This window comes from Coregonus clupeaformis, unplaced genomic scaffold, assembly GCF_020615455.1.
Source record: "Coregonus clupeaformis isolate EN_2021a unplaced genomic scaffold, ASM2061545v1 scaf1051, whole genome shotgun sequence".
NCBI lineage: Eukaryota > Metazoa > Chordata > Actinopteri > Salmoniformes > Salmonidae > Coregonus > Coregonus clupeaformis.
This window is the reverse complement of record NW_025534505.1, coordinates 64116-85711: the sequence shown is the minus strand read 5'-3', so window position 1 is coordinate 85711 and position 21596 is coordinate 64116. Positions and strand designations below refer to the sequence as shown.

The 21596-nt window shown below is 43.3% G+C and overlaps 1 long non-coding RNA gene across 1 annotated transcript; it reads left to right on the top strand.

The window, feature by feature from the left end:
• The first annotated feature begins 423 nt into the window (after positions 1–423).
• Positions 424–12628, top strand: LOC121558135. Its single transcript, XR_005998470.2, has 3 exons — positions 424–525; positions 7917–8034; positions 11349–12628. It is a non-coding gene; the product is annotated as an uncharacterized LOC121558135 (long non-coding RNA).
• Positions 12629–21596: the final 8968 nt, after the last annotated feature.

Below are 21596 nucleotides of genomic sequence, written 5' to 3'. Positions count from 1 at the left end.
GCATTAGACCAGGGGCCAAAAGTGTGACACAATCACGCTCCCGAGAACTGGAGTTGCCCATCCCTGCATTAGACTACACAGCAGAGCACTAAACTAACCATTTGTGTGCTAAATGTCTGTCTGTTGCGCGTTTGGCCAAAAATCTATTATCAGTCAACGAAAGCAATACTCCAACAACAGTCAATCAATTAATCAATTATGTAACCTATAAACCAAAATAGGAACGTGGGAACCTCAAACGCAACCCCATCGACTAAACACGATCAAATATTTGCATTTGTGTCCGTTTCATTAGGGCTACAACATGTTATCACACTAGGCGAGCGCATTCTGTTCAGAGGGGTCTGTGTGACTTGTATGCACACTTAAATGTATTGTGCGCTCATTGCTCAGACTGCCCCACCCCCTCGTGTATCTATAGGATGGTCTGGCTTCCTATATAGCTTGATACGTGAACATCGTGTGCTAATACTCCTTCACTTGCTTGGGCACATTTTAACCAGCTCAAATAGAGCACAGTTGCAGGTCAGTTCAAACTACAGCTTTTTAAATGAGTTTTTGTTAAATATTTTTTAATGTATCCACAATTGATTTCCTAACAGTTTGTAATTGGTTGACTCAATGACTAATTAGCTAACAATGTAAATGATCACACTGGGGGTACATTTAATAACATTTCCAATATGACTTTGTTGGTACAATATGTGAGCCACTACAATTTTTGTTCTTACAATTAACCGATGTTTAAGTAGTTGGAAAGTATAACCGCGCAATGGGATAGATGTTCTTGATTAGTTCATCGAACATTGATTGTACTTCTCATTTGGAATTAATAGGTGTGGTTTTTAAATTGGGAATGGAACCACTTAGGCTGCTTAGACAGGCAGCCCAATATTACTATTTTTTCACAATTGATCTTTTGACAAATCAGATCAGTTCTAAAAAAGGTCTGACGTGAAAGATCTGATATTTACATTTTAGTCATTTAGCAGACGCGCTTATCCAGAGCGACTTACAGTTAGTGAGTGCATACATTTATTTTTTTATTTTTCATACTGGCCCCCCGTGGGAATTGAACCCACAACCCTGGCGTGGCAAACGCCATGCTCTACCAACTGAGTTACATCCCTGCCGGCCATTCCCTCCCCTACCCTGGGCCAATTGTGCGCCGCCCCATGGGTCTCCCGGTCGCGGCCGGCTACGACAGAGCCTGGTTCGAACCAGGATCTGTAGTGGCACAGCTAGCATTGCGATGCAGTGCCTTAGACCACTGCGCCGCGCCATTCGCCACTCCTCAAAAGACGAATTTAGTGGAAAAAAGATCAGAATTTGGCAGCACGTGTAAACAGTCTTAGCTTTGGCAGTTTATCAAAATTGAGAGCAATTGCCCTGCAGCACTGCTTATTTAAAAGTATTCATAGTATTTTTGTCATTTTGTTGGATGTCTGCTAAATTGGAAAGCATCTTCTTGTTTCAACTGCTTATGAAATATGATGCAACTTTTTTGGGAGAAAACTGCTGAAAGCTGGTTCTGTGCACTAGATGTATTAGGGAAGGATTTGATGGGATTTATTGATGCATTGCATTTCATAAGATTATGAAACTATTGTGTAAATGTCTTCAGAAAACATGGTAAATCAATAAGGTTGTACTACATTTGTTAGTTTAACTGAGAAAAGTACTACTATATGTCCAAATACTGTAACAACTGTAATGGTAGTTTTTCACACATGCAAGAGGCAGGTGGCAGCAGTGATCCTCCATTCCATGTTTGAGACAGTGGTATAGCGGCGTTGACTGGGGAAAGCTGGGAGAACAATGGGGTGATTAAAATGGCACTGGCATGTCTGGATTGAGGGGTCCCATAGGGGGATGAGGGGTGACATGGTATGAAATTCTGTAACACTGTTTCCGGTTAATTACATGCCAGGGATTGGCATAATTTCACAAATGTGGTGTTTGTCATTGGAATTTGCTGTCTGTTGTGTTTAACATGCACAATGCCTATATGTTCACCTCTCACCAAGTACTAGCTATGTTGGTTAAAAGTTGCAACTTGGGTCTTGTTTAGAATGCCTATATGGTTGCATGCATGGACTGTATGCATTAACTATACAATCTAGTCATGCATACGTTTTACCTTATGCAGGACTAACCTGTTATACCTTGAAGGGTTAGCTGATAGCTCCAGTTAACTTCTGATGCTGTATCTCCGATAAGACTATATGTTCCCCATCCACCCCTCCCACACTAGTCGAGAGTGCATAATATGGCGATAATGTGAGATTCCTAGAAGCATCATACATTTTGTGATCTTTACATACATTAAGCAATGTAATCAATGTCTCAATGCCAATTTGATGATTGTCATCACACGCTCTTCTTCCTGCTTTTTATTCCACTGACATGTCAACTCTGGGTGGTAAGTGTCATAAGCTGCATTCAAATTGCCCTATTTACATTTATGGCCAGCCCAGTTGGTTCTCATTTACTTAGAATGGCTTGTGCTAATTGCTTTGATTGGCCAATAGCATTGTTTACAAGCCACACTGCAAAGTTCTGTGATGGAAATAGTGGCCCTCCTATTTCAGAGCAAGACGCGCACATAAGATCATGTGCCACTTGTGGAAAAACTCCCACAATTCCACACTGTCCAAGAAGATCTCTCACCAGCCCCACCCCTTTCATTTTAAGCCTGGGAGTCCTTCATACACAGCTGGTGGCTTGCCTGTGAAACACGACAGTCACATACATATGGGGACTTGGCTGGGGGGTTGTGGTGTTGCTTTCCCCTTTTTGATGAAATATTAAATTATTCTGACCTTGTGCAAGCCCCTTGACCAGATCTGATTTTCACTCTACGCCACAGAAACAAAGAAAAGCCCGTCAATGCGAGCATGCTCTATGTCTATGCGTAGGCACAGTTTATCGCTGCTCATCTTGCTGCTTGCATGAGGAAACCATGGAAACTGTAGTGTGCACACGCTACGGTCATGTGAAGTGGAGGTAGGTCTTAAGCCCAGTAAGCACTGGGGAGAATGGAGATTGCACAACTTTTAAATCAGATTTATAATGTGATGTAATGCTGCTGCGGAGCCGTTGCCATCAGATCCGTTGCTCTGAGGAGAGATCGAAGCTCTGACCGTAGCACGCTGCTGATGCCTCTATCGCTCACCGTGATCAGCCTATGTCACTCAGTGGAGAAACCCCTGACTTGTTTTGGATGGGAGCAGTACGGGGAGTGAGGATGCGGGAAGATGGGAGGGAGGAAGGAGCTCTAGAAGGCTGTCATTGGCTGTGAGTTTGGGGGCTTGCTGTACAGGGAAGGAAAAAAATTATTTGATCCCCTGCTGATTTTGTACTTTTGCCCACTGACAAAGACATGATCAGTCTATCATTTTAATGGTAGGTTTATTTGAACAGTGAGAGACAGAATAAAAACAAAAAAATCCAGAAAAACGCATGTCAAAAATGTTATAAATTGATTTAGCATTTTAATGAGGGAAATAAATATTTGACCCCTTTGCAAAACATGACTTAGTACTTGGTACTTCTCCAAGTCATTAAGGTTTCGAGCCTGACATTTGGCAACTCGAACCTTCAGCTCCCTCCACATATTTTCTATGGGATTATGGTCTGGAGACTGGCTAGGCCACTCCAGGACCTTAATGTGCTTCTTCTTTAGCCACTCCTTTGTTGCCTTGGCTGTGTGTTTTGGGTCATTGTCATGCTGGAATACCCATCCACGACCCATTTTCAATGCCCTGGCGGAGGGAAGGAGGTTCTCACCCAAGATGTGACGGTACATGGCCCCGTCCATCGTCCCTTTGATGCAGTGAAGTTGTCCTGTCCCCTTAGCAGAAAAACACCCACAAAGCATAATGTTTCCACCTCCATGTTTGACGGTGGGGATGGTGTTCTTGGGGTCATAGGCAGCATTCTTCCTCCTCCAAACACGGCGAGTTGAGTTGATGCCAAAGAGCTCGATTTTGGTCTCATCTGACCACAACACTTTCACCCAGTTTTTTTTTTTTTGTCATTTAGCAGACGCTCTTATCCAGAGCGACTTACAGTTAGTGATTACATTTTTTTTTTTTATACTGGCCCCCCGTGGGAATCGAACCCACAACCCTGGCATTGCAAATGCCATGCTCTATCAACTGGGCTACATCCCTGCCGGCCATTCCCTCCCCTACCCTAGGCGACGCTGGGCCAATTGTGCGCCGCCCATGAGTCTCCCGGTCGCGGCCGGCTGCGACAGAGCCTGGATTCGAACCAGGATCTCTAGTGGCACAGTTAGCACTGCGATGCAGTGCCTTAGACCACTGCGCCACTCAGGAGTTGGCAATTCTCCTCTGAATCATTCAGATGTTCATTGGCAAACTTCAGACGGGCCTGTATATGTGCTTTCTTGAGCAGGGGGACCTTGCGGGCGCTGCAGGATTTCAGTCCTTCACGGCGTAGTGTGTTACCAATTGTTTTCTTGGTGACTATGGTCCCAGCTGCCTTGAGATCATTGACAAGATCCTCCCGTGTAGTTCTGGGCTGATTCCTCACCGTTCTCATGATCATTGCAACTCCACGAGGTGAGATCTTGCATGGAGCCCCAGGTCGAGGGAGATTGACAGTTCTTTTGTGTTTCTTCCATTTGCGAATAATCGCACCAACTGTTGTCACCTTCTCACCAAGCTGCTTGGTGATGGTCTTGTAGCCCATTCCAGCCTTGTGTAGGTCTACAATCTTGTTCCTGACATCCTTGGAGAGCTCTTTGGTCTTGGCCAAGGTGGAGAGTTTGGAATCTGATTGATTGATTGCTTCTGTGGACAGGTGTCTTTTATACAGGTAACAAGCTGAGATTAGGAGCACTCCCTTTAAGAGTGTGCTCCTAATCTCAGCTCGTTACCTGTATAAAAGACACCTGGGAGCCAGAAATCTTTCTGATTGAGAGGGGGTCAAATACTTATTTCCCTCATTTAAAATGAAAATCAATTTATAACATTTTTGACATAAGTTTTTCTGGATTTTGTTGTTGTTATTCTGTCTCTCACTGTTCAAATAAACCTACCATTAAAAGTATAGACTGATCATTTCTTTGTCAGTGGGCAAACGTACAAAATCAGCAGGGGATCAAATACTTTTTTCCTACACTGTATGTGCTCATGAGACTGGTGCAGCAGAAACAGAATGACAGTTTTACTGCTCCTAAAAGAGAGGGAGACTGCTCTCGCGCTCTCTCCCCAACCCATCCCCCTTTGTGTTTTCACAGCCTCTCTGTCCCACTCTTCCTGGTCTGAAAGCAGGTCTTAGGCTGGCATTTTATAGCTTGGTCCGAAGCTATGTTCCCTGCAAAGATGGGAGCCCATAAAGGGCAGGGAATTCCCATGTCATTTGAGAGGATGTATTGATGAGGGTGGATGTCTTGTCACTGTACTCATATTTTAATAGATATAGCCTATATCCAAACCTCAAACTCAAAACATTCTAGCTCCAATTCACCAAATTGGTTTACCAGACAATCGTTCCGGATTTGTAAATTCAATTGATATCGGTATGTTCTTTAATAGCTTTGAGAAAGTCGACCGAGAACCTGTTCAAAGCCAAAGATTTTGACTTAATTTCATCTCCTAATCTGATTATTTGAAAGGAGACCCAACAATCAGATTACTTTATTTTAAGGTTGTTTATCGGACCCCTGCTTTGCTGACAGATTTAAAGAAAGCTTTGGATTGGTCTACTGTGTGATCTTGGCCACAAGGTGATGGAGCTGGCTTTGGCCATAAATCTCCGTACTAACACATCTTTGATGGTTGAGTAGTGAAGCAACCCTTCAAAAGAAATATATAAATATATTGCCCAAAAGGACATTGCTCTAGCATGGCATGATGGGATACTACTACAAGGTTGTGATGTTCATTGTCCATCAACAGTATGGATGTCAAGCAATACCATCATTTGGCATGAAGCCATGAACATAATTAAAAGTAAGATTCTGGTGAAGACTCAATGATTAGGTGGAGTAAACATTGGTTACATCATTGTTTGTTAGCTGCAGTTAACTTCAGCTATTAGCCCACTGAAATGGAAGGAGCTTATGTAACACCAAAACAAACTCCATGACTCCACAATCATGAAAGGCGGTTGTTCTTCCAAGTCAACACGAATGAGGAGTTTCTGGAAGGCAAATCAGATTTTTCTGTCATAATTTCTGCTACTCTTGGAGGAGATTAAGAGGGCAGGTCAACGTTGTTACATAATCCAACGCGTTGACACACATGTTCCCTTAGACATGTGCTGTTAAGCTTATGAACACTTTTTTTCTCTTTCCAATGTGTTGGCTGGATGAGCAAATACCATCTGACAGTTCGCAAAGGGTTTTTATACTATTGTGGCGGGGAGGTGGGTTGGACTTATGTGTGTTAGAGCGCAAGCCACCGAGAGAGTGATGCATTTCGACAGCTGTGTGTGTGTGTTGGGCAAGCCGGCAGATCTGGTTGGGTGAGACCGGGCTATATAAAAGGGCGGAGCACAAAGCAGAAGCTTTCTCAGTAGATCCAGTCTGCCCGTCACACTGTTGGGTACCCAAACTACCTGGTGCTCTTTGGTTGGCTGGGCGCTAGATGATTGGAGTTCAGACTGGCCAGTTGGAGTTCAGACTGGAGTAGCATATAAAGGCTCTTTACCACCACAGAGCCTGTGGAAGGTGTGGAGGATCCAACTGTTTTCCGACCACATTCCGGACCGCTTTTTGCCCAGGAGCAAGTCGGAAACCCGGAATTTCAAGGATTTCTTTTCGGCGCGTTCCTCCTTTTGCCTGAGCAAAAGGGTGTAATCGCAACCAGGTTGGCAGATGAATCCCTCACGTGTTTCTACCTTCCCTGCACACTGCCAGCTTTTCCCCCTTGCCTCCCCAGTGAAATTGTTGTTATTGATGCGATGTTCACGGATTGGTGAACTTCGACACAAGACCCATATTATTGGTCATGGAGAGATGTATTTAGATGGTGGCATAATGAGTTAATTAAGATCTCTAGTGTTGGTGTTGGTCTCTCCCTCCCCACATCTGGTCCTGTTTACTTTACTTGTGAGTTGGAGCGCTATCGCTCAGTTTCCACATATCGCAGAAATGTACTTCAAGACAAGCCACTCAAGCATTGGAGGTAAATAAAAAAGACAATTGAACACTTTTAAAGGATAGAACTTGGCTCTTTCCAATTAGGGATGTCACTTTTGAGTGAATATGATCTGGAAATTGTTCCGCATTTAGGGTTTGGAGGGAATTCCTTGAATTGGAATGATGATAATCAAGATGACTACTCATTACATGTGATTTATCTTCAGAGGCTGAATGAATCGAACGTTTTGACTCGAGTCAAGTTCACGGCTTCGTGAATAGCAGCATTGTTGCCCTCGTCAGATCTAGTTCAGACATGCTGATTGAGATTTTTTTAAGGTTCTGACAAACGGTGCCAGGTCCAAAACCAGACCAGATGTTAGTTCTGACGATGGCACTTTTTTTCTGGATGGGTTTGTCTGTAACGAGACTGCACTGGACTTGACCGGATCAGGGAGACGGGTTTTTCATAGTCCCTCGCCTCAGGCAAGAACTGTTCCCTTCCTCGACGCCGTTCAGATGGGTTTCAGTTTATTTGCAAGCATAGAGAACTGCCTTGTTTCTCATTATGCCAGTCTGTCAACGGTATCAAACTTGAAGAGGAGGCTTTGGTTTCATTTGTAGGCACACTTTTTTCCCCTCAGTGTTCAACAAAATGTAGTTTCATGGTTTTGTCTTCAACTAGGATTGTTCTGAAAAACACTTTTTATTGATGCGTCAGTATGCCTCTACACATGGGTTGAATTCTGGTTTCCTATTGGCTTAGTGGTCAGATGGAGTGACTCCATTATCTCTTTCTCTGCAGGTCTCCAGACCAGAGCTGCATCATCACACCACTGCACAAAGAACCCAACCCCAGACCCACTGCAGACATGATCATCAGACTGGGCAGACTGACCCCTGGATACTTCCGTCTCCTCCAGGTGTGTAAACTGTTGATGGCCTTTCATTGGGGTTTTGGGTTTGCCTAATACTCCATGAATGCATGTGCAAGGAATTATTTTGACATTCTCTCACTCTACTTATTGATATGACTTGTTTCAGTGAGTCAGCACTGAATCAAGTAAAGATGCAGTCCATATGGAATCATCAACACTTAATTTCAGAAAAACAGATTACCATACATTTACACAGTATTGTGTTATGAGTTGCAGATTCATTAGAAGTAAATCATCTGGGCACTCATCTCTGCTCCCACCCATCCCAATTAAGTCAATGAAATTCCAATTTGCCCTACAACACTTTGCTGATCTTTAGGCTTGAATAACAATAATGGCCATGACCGATTTTGAATAGAGTCCTTCTTGACTTAGGAAATGCCAGCTCAGATGTATCTCTTATGAGGGAGTTATGATTCACTTGACTTGGAATGTAAGAGTAGCGTGACAGGGTTTAACTTCCCCCTTGGCTCAGATCTGGATGTAAGCAAAATGCACCACTTCAGAGTATTTGAGCATTGTCCAAGTCCATGGTTTCCCTGCTCACATCCAGTAGCTAAAAGCTAATGAAAACTGCCTCTCTAATCCTCTTAAAATTAAGTAGTTTCCTCCTTTTTGCCTGAGTTCGACTGTAGACTATAAATATGGCAAGTGACCAGTAGTTAAAACGGCATTACCAACACCAACTTGTCAGTCCATGTTGAATTCAGCCAGGCGGGAAATCTGGGCCTAATGTATAATAGCAGCCGCTTTCCCCAGGACCCCCCCATCTGCGACCCACAATCCGCTTTCATCAACAAAGCCACTGATATGATTAGCATCGACGCTAGTGATATGATTTCCTCCCCCTCTTTTGTTCCTTCTCCGCCGCAATAATCCTTTACAGTCATGAACGTGACGCATCATTTGTGTAAAGTGTTTTCCTCTGATCTTTTTGGAATTGGAAAACAAAGACCCCAGTACAGTTTTTCGTGGACTCAAATGCTAAACGGACCATTAGGAAAAGTGACTCGCTGTTACGTAAAATTCCACATGTTGCTGTGACAATTGATTTGCTTTGTAGTTGGAGGCTTTGAATATGTGTGAAGGAAGTGAGGACTTCTCGCATTCTGGATTGGATTTATGGTTGGGTTTATGATGGTTAAAATGCTTTCAGATACAATAAGTTATCCATCTGGTTAGTAAATCAAGACTCTCCATTAGCGAGATTGCTCTCAAGTGGGCATAGGCAATCACATATGTCTCTAAAATCCTAATTGAGACCTCTCTATTCCCACTTCCATATACACCCCTTAAAATTAGTGGATTCGGCTATTTCAGCCACACCCGTTTCTGACAGGTGTATAAAATCGAGCACACAGCCATGCAATCTCCATAGACAAACATTGGCAGTAGAATGGCCTTACTGAAGAGCTCAGTGACTCATCGTGGCACTGTCATTTTTTAAATATTTATTTTTAATTCAACCTTTATTTAACTAGGCAAGTCAGTTAAGAACAAATTCTTATTTACAATGACGGCCTACCCTGGCCAAACCCGGACGACCCTGGGCCAATTGTTCGCTGCCCTATGGGACTCCCAATCACGGCTGTATTGTGATACATCCTGGAATCTAACCAGGGTCTGTAGTGACGCCTCTAGCACTGAGATGCAGTGCCTTAGACCGCTGTGCCACCCGGGAGTCATAGGATGCCACCTTTCCAACAAGTCATTTTGTCAAATTTCTGCCCTGCTGGAGCTGCACTGGTCAACTGTAAGTGCTGTTATTGTGAAGTGGAAACATCTAGGAGCAACAACGGCTCAGCCGTGAAGTGGTAGGTCACACAAGCTCACAAAACAGGACCGCCAAGTGCTGAAGCGCGTAGCACGTCAAAATCGTCTGTCCTCGGCTGCAACACTCTCTACAGAGTTCCAAACTGCCTCTGAAAGCAACGTCAGCACAATAACTGTTCATTGGACGCTTCATGCCGCACACAAGCTTAAGATCGCAATGCCAAGCGTCGGCTGGAGTGGTGTAAAGCTCACCACCATTGGATTTTGGAGCAGTGGAAATGTGTTCTCTGGAGTGATGAATCACGCTTCACCATCTGGCAGTCCGACGGACAAATCTGGGTTTGGCAGATGCCAGGAGAACGTTACCTGCCCGACTGCATAGTGCCAACTGTAAAGTTTGGTGGAAGAGGAATAATGGTCTGGGGCTGTTTTTCATGGTTCAGGCTCCCCTTAGTTCCAGTGAAGGGAAGTCTTAATGCTGCAGCATACACTTACATTCTAGATGATTCTTTGCTACCAACTTTGTGGCAACAGTTTGGGGAAGTCACTTTCCTGTTTTCAGCTTGACAATGCCCCTGTGCACAAAACGAGGTCCATACACAAATGGTTTGTCGAGATCGGTGTGGAAGAACTTGACTGGCCTGCACAGAGCCCTGACCTCAACCCCTTCAAACACCTTAGGGATTAATTTGGAACACCGATTGCGAGCTAGGCCTAATCGCTCAACATCAGTGCCCGACCTCACTAATGCTCTTGTGGCTGATTGGAAGCAAGTCCCCGCAGCATTGTTCCAACATCTAGTGGAAAGCCTTCCCAGAAGAGTGGATGCTGTTATAGCAGCAAAGGGGGGACCAACTCCATATTAATGCCCATGATTTTGGAATGAGATGTTTGACGAGCAGGTGTCCACATACTTTTGGTCATGTAGTGTAGTTGTAATCTTGCGGGTGTATCCAGAGGCCTTTTTCACTGAAGATATGGCAGTGCTCTCAAAACGCCTGAGCTTAAAATGGAGTCCTATCTTATTTGCTTGGAGGCCTTCCAGGGATAATGGAGGGCAAAGAGGGGGGCTGTGTTGTACAGAGTCCACATCCCCTCCCCGGGAGGGGTACCTTCTGCACCTGCCCTTTTGGTATAGCGTGCAAAGAGTTTGGTCTTTCCCAGTCTCGTGTACCAAGAACATTGCGCCCCCCTTTTGCTGAAATATTTCCTTGCCTTCTAAATGTTTAATAACTGTTCTAACCACAAGCATGGGCACATGACAGGGCACTGTGGTTATGTGGAACACGCTGTTGTTGGGGAAGTTGTGTTTGGGTATCGTTTTTGAAAGGAAGAAGCTTTATTGCCTGTTTTTATTTCTGTAAATCTTCATGTTTCGTCACGTTCAATTATCTTTTTATAGAATCTTTGTTGACTTAGGCAAAATTTTGGCATTGGTCATGGTTTTTCCAGATTTGTTTGAGATGTGTTCTCCGACCCATACATTGATAACTCACCTTTTTGCCTTTTGTATGTTCTCTCTACAGAGACAGGTGGCCGGTGAGGTGCAGACCCAGCCACATGACCGCGCGGTCAACCAGATAGCCATGATGCTGGCCATCATGGGCCTGAGCCTGTCCTACTACAGTGCCAAACGGATGACAGAGAAGGTCCAGAGGCTCCAGAAGAGAAGAGACTCCCATACACCTTGAGGAGACCCCCAGTGCGCCGGTCTGCTTTGAACCCGGAGAGAAGACGAACCAACGCAGAGATGTTGTGGATAGAGGAGATGAGGAGAGGAGACCTGGAGATGACGGTGTCTGTGTCCAGAACAGCACCTTTTCACAACCAATCAATCGTAGTCACGTCGTTCAGACGCTGGAGTTTTACTGGGATCACTCACCATGCAAAGAGAGTTCGGGGGCTGCTGCTGTTGTTAATTTTTCGCCCCAGTGGGTGTCGGGGGGGACCTTGTGAAGGGGGGCGGATGTGGGAAAGACCAACGGCGGTGTGGTCCTGATAAGGTTTTGTGAGCTGGTTTGGGGGGTAAAAAGTACAACCAGCTACCTATGGTCAAGCTGGGCCCGAGCTTCAGCCGTTGCCAAGGTACGTGCGTGCAAGATGCCGTCAATACTGTTCTGAGCTAAAAAGGGATAGGAAAATACTAAATAAATTATTCTAATGTACTGTGAATCCTGCCAGTGCTCCAAGCATATGTCAGTGGGGGTAAAATAACTGAACAGTAATTCTTTTTAAGGGAAGGCTATCTGCATTTGAGATGTATCTAGTAATGACTGAAGGCTGTGGCTGAAAGTGAGGAGAAAGGAACCCTCTTAGGTTTTTGTAATTCCTTATTGTTTAAAAAAATAAAAGTGAGTAATGTGAACTAGATGTGGAGTAGGAGTCTCAAACTGGTCAATTATTCCACATGTTCAATATCTGTTGATGTCAGACAAACAACCGTACAGTACTGGTGAAACATAGTATTTTAACGTTTGAACTTGCTTATCCACATCTACAAAAAAAAGGCACTTAATCCAAATCACAACTATTTTTGTTTTTCACAATGTTTCCAGATTAATCCATTTAAATCTTGATAAAGATCGGTGGCTTTCTTTTTAAAGAACTCTATCTGCAATATCTACTAGGTGTTACCACAAATATTCTAACTTCAGTAAACCATTGCAGCTTTTAATCTCTACATAAAACTCAAGATTTCATAATACTGTCACGTTTCGTTTTTTCTAAAGAATGATAACCATAAATGTATATTTCTGTGATGTTTATGAATATCGAATAAAGCTGTGACTTTTGAATGATAAGAACAGTGGCAGTTTAGTAATGATTTTAAGGTGTTTGGGAATTCTGGAAAAACCAATGTGAACAAGCTCCATTTTATCCAATAGTTATCTTTCGCTAAGGGAAACTTCTCTCAAGCTCTGACATTTCTCTGTGAAACGATGCTCTTGCCCCACCAGTTCAGCTCAATAGCTGCTTGGTTGGATTTCGCATATTAGACTGCATTGTAGCACCACTTCCTCTATCTATGTCTGGTATCCGCAGGAGCGTGCCGTCTGCACACAACAGGAAGTGTTCAGGGCCTCCAGACAGCCGTTGTCTTCCTCATAACTGGGGCATCTGTATCTGACTGTGGTCTCTTACCAGTCTGCCCTCAAATCCGTAACCCCTCTTGCACCAATTTAACAGTGGTGGCAAAATCACAGGGCAATGTTTTACTGAACAAAAATATAAACGCAACAATTTCAACAGTTACAGTATGTTATAAGGAAATCCGTCAATTGAAATGAATTCATTAGGCCCTAATCTATGGATTTCACATGACTGGGCAGGGGCGCAGCCATGGGTGGTCCTGGGAGGGTATAGGCCCACCCACTGGAGAGCCAGACCCAGCCAAACATAATTAGTTTTTCCCCACAAAGGGCTTTATTACAGACAGAAATTACTCCTCAGTTTCATCAGCTGTCCGGGTGGCTGGTCTCAGACAATCCCGCAAGTGAAGAAGCTGGATTTGGAGGTCCTGGGCTGGCGTTTATACACGTGGTCTGCGGTTGTGAGGTCGGTTGGACGTACTGCTAAATTCTCTAAAATTACGTTGGAGGCGGCTTATGGTAGAGAAATGAACATTAAATTATCTGGCAACAGCTCTGGTGGACATTCCAGCAGTCAGCATGCCAATTGCACGTTCCCTCAACTTGAGACATCTGTGGCATTGTGCTGTGTGACAAAACTGCACATTTTAGAGTGGCCTTTTATTGTCCCCAGCACAAGGTGCACCTGTGTAATGATCATGCTGTTTAATCAGCTTCTTGATATGCCACACCTGTCAGGTGGATGGATTATATTGGCAAAGGAGAAATGCTCACTAACAGGGATGTAAACAAATTTGTGGCCAAAATTTGAGATAAATGTGCTTTCCGTGCATATGGAACATTTCTGGGATCTTTTATTTAAGCTCATGAAACATGGGACCAACACTTTACATGTTGCATTTATTTTTTTGTTTAGAATATTTTTGCTTTAACTGTCAGACAGTTTATTAATACAGAAAAACAGTCAAATTTGAATTGATATATTCTCCAATGGCACGCATTTTAGAACGTGTGCAGATTCTACAAAATCCATGTTTGAGAAATCCTGCCATCCCAGTATATTTGAGGGTTGGATGAAGACTCATGCACCAGTTCAACATCAGCTGTTCTGAGGCCCCTCCTTGTCTGTTCCATGTTATCTCTACAGAATGTTCTCTTCTATAGCTGGGTAGACTGTATAGAAGCTATGCATCCTGAGGTACTTATAGAATGGCCATGTTAGGGAGGGTGAGAGAATAGGGTAGTGGTGACTCATGAGGACTTCAGATAAGAGGGACAGGGGTTGAAAGCTGTTTGTGTACGGCTTGTTGATTCACCAGTCCAGTTCTTTATACAGGTTATTTTGAAGAATGCTGAAGTCTTGTCAGTACTAAATAAGAAATTATGTTGAATGGCACACTCAAGCGTTGGCACAATTGGTCTGAGGAATAGTTTATTTCCTCATTGCCCACCTCTAAAGTTTAGGAAGATTATAGGAGATAGATATTGACCTCTGAAGACATCTGAAAGATATAAGGGTCATTGCTTGCTTGTTTTAAGTGATGTTTGTCAGAACTAGGAGAAAGTACGTGTAGTGTTGGAATGTTCCATGTTGAGTTTAGGAATCTGTGTTCAAATAGTTCAATGAATTTGTTTAACTTGTCACATAATGGAGAAGTCTGAATTGGCTTTGTTTTGGTTGTCTTTTAGAAACCAGTCTGATAGATTAGACTCTGTTGTTTATGCCCAAGCCACCATTAGCAATAATGGAACTGTTAGCACTTTTAGCAGTAGACAAAATGTTGTCGCTTTCCCTCCGAATTATCTCCAGTCAGGCGTATAGCTTGATCAACTGGGGATCACACCAAAATCGCTTTGTTTATTTGTGGTAAGCCCAGAGAAGGCAGATTGGAGCTTGCTTTTCTTCAGCTAACGAGTCAGGGCGGGGGTGAAAGCTAAAGCCAGAGAATGCATGCTCATTGCTCGCTCAGACGCTCACTGGCAGATGTGATGCCCTGTGACAGGCCAGGGACAGGGCCTCGTTGGGTGACGTGCCCCTCTGCCCATGGCCCTAGCTCCTCCCCTCCCTCCGCCCTACCATCCTGTCTCGCCCATCACTGGGCAAAAACACTACTTTGGTGTCTCCATGATGCAAGCCTGGGACACAAACCTAAAAGCAGCGTTCCCATTGGCTATCCGGTGAAGCGTCACAGAAATCGGCCCAGATATGAGCCGCAGAGACAAAGGGATGGGGTTCAGGTTGGTGGGAGGGATTCAGGGCGGGGGAAACGTCTACGGCTATTATGGTCCAACATGTTTCCTTTTTAACCATAAGGGAGGAAGGAGGTCAAAGAATAGCACTTAGGAGAGAAGTGAGAACAAAGTGGCCTTCCAAGTCCAGAAATTCCATAAATGGCTTTGTAGATGATTGTAGGTATGTAAATTCAACCCAGATTTCACTCATGTAAAAGTGGCTTAGCTTTGGCTAAAACTGTCCATCGCATGAAGAAAGCCAAGGGGTAAAAGAAAAAAGTGTAAAGATCATTATGAAAAATGCATCCACATATGTTTGTATCCAATCATTGAAATGCATCCACCCATGTTTGTATCCAATCATTGAAATGCATCCACCTATGTTTGTCTCCAATCATTGAAATGCATCCACCTATGTTTGTATCCAATCATTGAAATGCATCCACCCATGTTTGTATCCAATCATTGAACTGCATCCACATATGTTTGAATCCAATCATTGAAATGCATCCACCTATGTTTGTATCCAATCATTGAAATGCTTCCATCCATAGTTTGTATCCAATCATTGAAATGCATCCACATATGTTTGTATCCAATCATTGAAATGCATCCACCTATGTTTGTATCCAATCATTGAAATGCATCCATCTATGTTTGTATCCAATCATTGAACTGCATCCACATATGTTTGTATACAATCATTGAAATGCATCCACCTATGTTTGTATCCAAGCATTGAAATGCATCCATCTATGTTTGTATCCAATCATTGAACTTTATCCACATATGTTTGTATCCAATCATTGAAATGCATCCACCTATGTTTGTCTCCAATCATTGAACTATTTCTAAATGAGGTAACTATCCCCAGACATTGAAATACTGTTTGTGTGAATGGTATAGATTTTGTGCATGCAACGTCAAAAGTTTGTTCTCTGTTGTAGTTGTGTAAAATACTCTGCCCAAACAGAGCAGTGGAGTTTGAATGAGAAGTATGGAGAGAGCTTTGGGGGAATTTGTGTAAGGTTTGTACTGCCAACACTGAATAATCCACAAGGGGGTCTCTAGGCCATCTCTAATTGTAAGTCACTCTGGATAAGCGCGACTGCTAAATGACTAAAATGTTCCCTATGGGCCTGTCTAGCTCATGAAGTATCGGTCTCCCTCTGTTAGCCCAGCCTCTATGGTACCAATGTGTGGAAGCACCATATACCCATTCCTCCATCTTTTGGGGTGGTGTGTGTGTTTTCTGCAAATGCTATATTACTTTGAGGTGCCTGATTGGGTTGGCCAAACCCTGGCCCTTTCCCTGTGAAACGATTTGTTGTATTGCTAGTCCTCTGTATCTGTGATCATTGATTCTAGTCCTGAGTTTTTGTTATTTCAAAAAAATGGTAACATGGCTAAAACAAATGGATGAAGTAAACTAATAGCTAATGGGACAGTGAAAAGGCTTGCAAAATGAATACCGCTCAAAAGGACACAGTATCTGCTCACAGACATGTACTTATTGACTTTATAAGTGTTTTATAAGACCTTGTCACGCCCTGGCTCTGGGGACTCTTAAATGTTGAGCCAGGGTGTGTAGTGTCTATGTTTTGTTTTCTATGTGTTTCTTTCTAGATCGTTTATTTCTATGTTGGCCAGGGTGGTTCCCAATTAGAGACAGCTGTGGCTCGTTGTCTCTGATTGGGAACCATACTTAGGCAGCCTGTTTTGCACTTGTCATTTGTGGGATCTTGTTCCGTAAGGTTTGTGTTGGTGTATTAACCTAGGACTTCACGTATCGTTTTGTTTATTGTGTAAGTACTCATTAAAAGATGTACGCCTATCACGCTGCGCCTTGGTCCGGTTCTTACAACGATCGTGACAGACCTTTATTTTCACAAATACGCACCCACACCCCATCCGGTCAGTCTCTAGCATCCACAGGAGGTTGGTGGCACCTTAATTGGGGAGAATGGGCTCGTGGTAATGACTGGAGCAGAATCAGTAAAATTGTCATCAAACACATGGTTTCCAGGTTTTTGATGCCATTCCATTTGCTCCATTCCGGCCATTATTATGAGCCGTTCTCCCCATCAGCAGCCTCCACTGCTAGCATCAGTGTAGTGGAGCTGAAGAGACGGCAAGACGCACGTGCCAGGCTGGTGCATGTGATGAGTTGGGGTAGAAGTGGGGCTAGTCAGTGCCCGGGGTGACAGTTTGCCAGTTTGTGACTGCAGTCTGCCACTCTGTCTGGATCATACTGAACTGAGCCCCTCTTTGTCCTTAAAGGATGCTATTCTTTAGGCACCAAGTGAAAGGGGAGGGACTACCTAAACTAGTCCAAGAAGAAATGCTTGTTTTCGCAAAACGTTTTGCTACAGTGGGCCCTAATGAATACGACCCTGACGGCATCACCACCACTGTTACTCCGTTACCAAGACACAGATCGAGGATCAGTGCACCCTGCCCAAATCTTGACATTAGCTGGTGAAATACAAAAACTGACCTTAGATCAGTTCCACCCTCTGCCATGGCAGCCTTTGGCCTGGTGAGCCATTAATGTAGGGCAGCATGTTCCCCACTCATAATCTAACTGTTTTTTACGATCTGTCTATCACTACTTTTTTCATCAGTATTTTGTGAAAGCTGCTTATCTCTCCGGACTCAAACCTTGTTTTCTCGTCTATTTATGGCCTGTTATGGTTTTCCCCTGGTTTTATTAGAACCATATATGTAGATGTATACACATATCTCCGTTTTTTGTGGTTATCTTTTTGCTTTTTGCTTTTTAAGTCTTGTTAGCTACTGTCTTGTACCTGTTACTGGAAAAGAGACAACGAAAAAGAAAGCAGCCTCTACTGGAATCAAGATCACAGTTCTAAAAGTGATTATTGGTTAGGAGTAAATCTACCTCTACAATGAACCAGATTGGCCTAAGGACGGAATGGGATCTTGCCAGTTGTCATCTTTGGCGCAGATAACCCCATCCTTGTTCAAAAGATTTTTTGAACAAAGATTCCACAAGACAAACATCTTATGTCAATGTTGGGCTGGGAAATGTCCTTACAATGTTCCCCTGTTTCTTCGTAAGAATTCATGCACTGATGGATTTAAGTATGAGCATACAAAAAGTAACCATCTGGTAACCCTCCCATAACTCCCTAACCTTCATCACAGCCATTTCATGAGCACAACTACATTTGCAAGTGAGATGAGAGAAAACACAAGGGGCAGAGAGACATTGCCAGGAGATGTTGCTAAACCCGATCAGGAAGTGCTCTGACATGACAAATCACAACCACCTTACACCAGCTCATAATTCTGGCCAAAGAACAAGACTTCAGTTCCACTCAACAGTTAATAACAAGTTTGGAATCTTAGAGTAGAGTCAATCATTCATTATTTGATGCTTTTCTCAGATACACGTGTCTACAAACGACCCTAAATAGGTGACATGTAACACTTTACTGTACTTGAAGGGGGAAAATGCCTTATGAATGATGTTGAATAAATGCATTATGAAGCTTGTTATGATACCAAAACGAGGTGCTATGACTGGTGTCATAAAAGTCTTATGAATGCCTTATGTACACCCTCTTCAAGTAAAGTGTTCCCGATAACATCTATCAGGTACACACTGTCTAATCTCTTAAACTTGGGCTCACACCTTGATTATGTCTCTTTTTTGAACAAAATTAAATGGATCACTACCTTGTAATTACAAGCGGTGGCTCTACAGCTGAGCCAGATGACCACATCTATCAGGGACACATATTCTCTTAGCTTAAGCCGCCTTGATCACTACAAAACCTGTTAATAATAGTATATCCATACAGGAAATGTCAAAAAATTCTATGTTGCTAACCCGGAATTAGAGAACAGTTTTGGCTTGGCACCAATTTTGGGAATCACTGTTTGCATAACATTGATGGCTTGATCACAAGGTAACACTGTTGAAGGTAATATATTTCTTAAACGCTGTTGAAATTCCCAGTGGAAGGTGGTTGAGTATAGCAGCAAAACAGCCTTATCATTGTGGCTTACAGTCATTATAAGATTCCTTTTTATTTGGAATGCTTGTTAAGTCAAATGATATTCCTGTTTCTAAGTAGGGTCATTAGCTTTGCACTGTAGATAGGAATGTTGGAGGCTTTGTGTATCTCAATAGGTTCATGTAAGAAACATCTTCACTTTTGATATACATGAAAACATAAGAACATCGTTCTCTAGTCTACAGCAGCAACAGTCTGCTTTGTCCAGCCCAGTTTCAAAGAGTTGACTGAAAAGTCTCTGCAATGTGAGAGGAGGGTGTGGCTTGCTAGGGAGATCAGCAAAGCCTGTTCTTTCCCCCTTGACTCTAGAACATGTCATTGTCAATAGCTGACATATACAGGACATACATAGCCCCACATACCCTTTAGGAAGGCAGCCTAGTTTCTACAGTAGGGTCAAAATGATATGGATCCAGTTGATTTGGTTATGACATGACAGTAGCACTCACTCACACCTGCTATATGTACCCTGATCTATATTTGTTTTAATACGACAAAATGGAACCAAACCCTACACTTCTTGTAGGCCTAGTTACAGTAAGGTTTACATTATAGTTGCAGGACATATACTTAGAATATACAGTTTATCTGGATCATGAGCAAAGGCATGCAATAGATTTAGCTAAGAGAGCAGTCAGTATAGAGTATAACTTCACCTGTATATACTGTACATGTGGTAGAATCGAACATACTGCTAAACTGAACTGAAGTGGTTGTGGTTAGCACAAGTTGCCATAACCCCTAATTATGCAAATACAGTCTTTCATTGGGGTGGCAATACTCACATTGCTTCATAAATGGAGGATTACTCAAGTGATCACTTAACAACATCCATCGCTACAACAACATTCCCCTCTATATAAAAATGAAGGGCAGCAGTGAGCAATGATCATTGTATGACCATTGTGCAGTGTATAGCCCTCCCCATGCCAGGCAGTCTTTTCCCCAAAGAGAGTGACATAGACTGACATTGCTGAGTACTCTGGTTTCCTCACTGCTGACTAAGGGGAAAACAAAGGCACCTAGTCCGCCAGGATTGTGTGGGTTTTGTATTGTGGAGCGTAATTACTACAGCATATTGTGATTGCAGAGTGTAGATCTTTGTGTAGAACTCTGTGTGTGTGTGTGTGTGAGCAGGCGTGTGTGTGTGTGTTTGCGTGCATGTATATTGTTTCCCACATTTCCTGTCATTTTGTCCATTTCCATGGCACCCTGGTCATTCTACAAAGACCTGAATATGCACCACAGTAACCCCCGCCTCCAACAACTGCAGATGCAAGTACATTGATGAGGATGAGGAGTTGAAAGATACATATTAGCCCTTTCTCCCCCCATCTCCCACCTGGCACTGCTCTCTTGAGTGATTTATTCCACACCAGCACTGGTTTATTTTAGAAAGCACATGTGAAGGGGACAGGTGCACATGGCCATCTGATAGACATCGGATCAGACCCGTGTGTAGGGACGGCATGTTGAGGGAGAGGCAGAGATGCAGTTACTGTTCACCCGGGGAGCGTAGCCAAATGTGACAGCCAGCAGCAGCAGAGATCTCTAAAAGCGGGCCCAAGGGATTTACAGCCATTCTCTGGATGCCGATACCTTTGTTGTGGGCTGAGTTGCCTCCTTATTGGTCCAGAGAGCTGTCAATCATGAATATGTTTAAAAGCAGATCTGTCAGGATTGGCTGGCTGGGAATGGAAGGGAATTGGTGTTTGCATGTGCTCCATTAAGCCAACAACAGTTGAAGACATGCATTGTGGCTGGAGAGGAGTTATATGATTGGTTGAGTTGAATCACATGGTTGTGTTGCTTAATCTGATCTATGGATCTGTCTTGTATGTAAATACGATGTTGAATGGTCTGCACCGGTTTGTCTCTTTATCATGGCTCTCTCTCTCTCTCTCTCTCTCTCTCTCTCTCTAACAAACTATTTATCTTGTTATGGATATGTCACCTACAAAGAAAAAGTTTGGACAACCAAATTCTTTGTGAATCCCTTCAAAGGATCAAAGTGAATAGTGTGATGACAGTATAAGCATAAGCCAGTGCCCTGAGGCATACCAACATAGTTAAAGGGCTTGGATGGTTTTGAGGAACTCTCGCTTTAAGAATTTTCTAGAATTGGATATCAAGATATTCAATTCATTCCTGTTTTGTGCATGCAGTCATATAATATAACATAGGTCACAGCCCACATGTATGACCCTTATTCTACAGCCATGTGACAATGTAATATTACCCACTGACACGTATGTATGTAGAGGAAGGGTTCTACATGTACAGGGGAGCCAGGCTCATATGCGTTATGCATGTTGTGTGTCACGTATGGAGAGCGCCTTTATTCAGCTGGCGTTGGGCCTCTTTAAACATACATTACCGTAAACAGTTGGGCCAAGGCTGCGGTCATAAC